Source organism: Rhipicephalus sanguineus, chromosome 3 (genome assembly GCF_013339695.2).
Source record: "Rhipicephalus sanguineus isolate Rsan-2018 chromosome 3, BIME_Rsan_1.4, whole genome shotgun sequence".
Lineage (NCBI taxonomy): Eukaryota > Metazoa > Arthropoda > Arachnida > Ixodida > Ixodidae > Rhipicephalus > Rhipicephalus sanguineus.
In genome coordinates, this window is record NC_051178.1 from 124,411,710 (window position 1) to 124,413,014 (window position 1,305).

Below are 1,305 nucleotides of genomic sequence, written 5' to 3' on the forward strand. Positions count from 1 at the left end.
AATAAAAATGACCGCATCTTATCTGCGATTTCCTTTTTATTCTTGACAACTTCTCCTTAATGTTCGCCATTATAACCATTAAAAACCACGGCGGAAAGACGCGGTCAGCGCGGCGGGCGCGCTTTGGCTTCTTTCTTGCCTATGGCAAGATGGACACCGCTGCGCGCGGCGCGGCTTCACTGCGCCTATTGGTAAGTATAGGCGGCCTCCACTCCAGCAAGCTTTATTTAAACCTCCTTGGGCATAACGATGAATAATAACGTGTAGACTGCTTTTGTGGGAAATAATGGACTAAACGTCCATTGTCAAGCAAGAATTAAGGAACTTTCTTGTGCATAATGATGAATGTGTACAGCTTTTCGCGATATGGGTGCACAGCCTCTTCCATTTACTTAACTTTCGACTGTTGCAGAAAACAAAAACAGGATGGTCGAGCAACCTTGGAGCTCATTGCGTTCTTGATGCCTTTCAACGGCCTGTATGTGGGAGCGAGAATAAAGATCGTTTAAAGAATTGAAGACGTGGGGTGAAATGATTTTCATAACCGAGCAGAGTTAAGTTTGTGAAATCTCCTCACTTTGGTGCAAATTGACTCGAATGTACTTATGTTCAAGTAAATTATTATGTTTACATCGAAACAAGGGCGCGTCTATCGGGTCGTGCATCGCGCCTTCGTGTTTGACCTGCTTTTTTTTTTTTTTTTTGCTAAACGAGAAAATCTTACAGCAGCGGTTCCCAGGAACCAAGTCCTGATAGTATTCAGATATATGTGCACCATTTCTTAGTAGTCTAACAGTGTGGTGCCTCGGAGTTGCATTCTGAGTTTTCACAAATGGTCGGAATATTTGAAGAATACGCCCGTCGTCATAACACGTGGTATTCCCTTTAGGATTCTGTCGGGTTCTTGACCTTAAGCTCGATTTCACCCGTGATCATGTTTGCGGAACATATAAGCTAGGCTCGTAACGCTCAACCCACACAGTAAGCTTGTCAGAGCGGGGAGGTTTATTGTTCGGGCTTGCTTCTACAACGCATTAAATAGTCATGCTGCCACAGAGTAGGCGCCAGCTTTCAGGCACAGGTCACTCGCCTGTATCACTACGGATTACTAGTCTCAGTGGCTGAGATAATTCGCAGAAAAGGAAGGAGGGTTTTCGGGCATACATTGTAGTGCATGCGGCTGCACCCCTGTGTTCGCTGAGACCAATGTGATTTCTCTTACCCGGACGACCGCAACTGTCTCATTGTGGAAGCAGCCCGCATGGCATGTGGAGAATGCCATTGTTAGCCTAATCTAAACAAGAA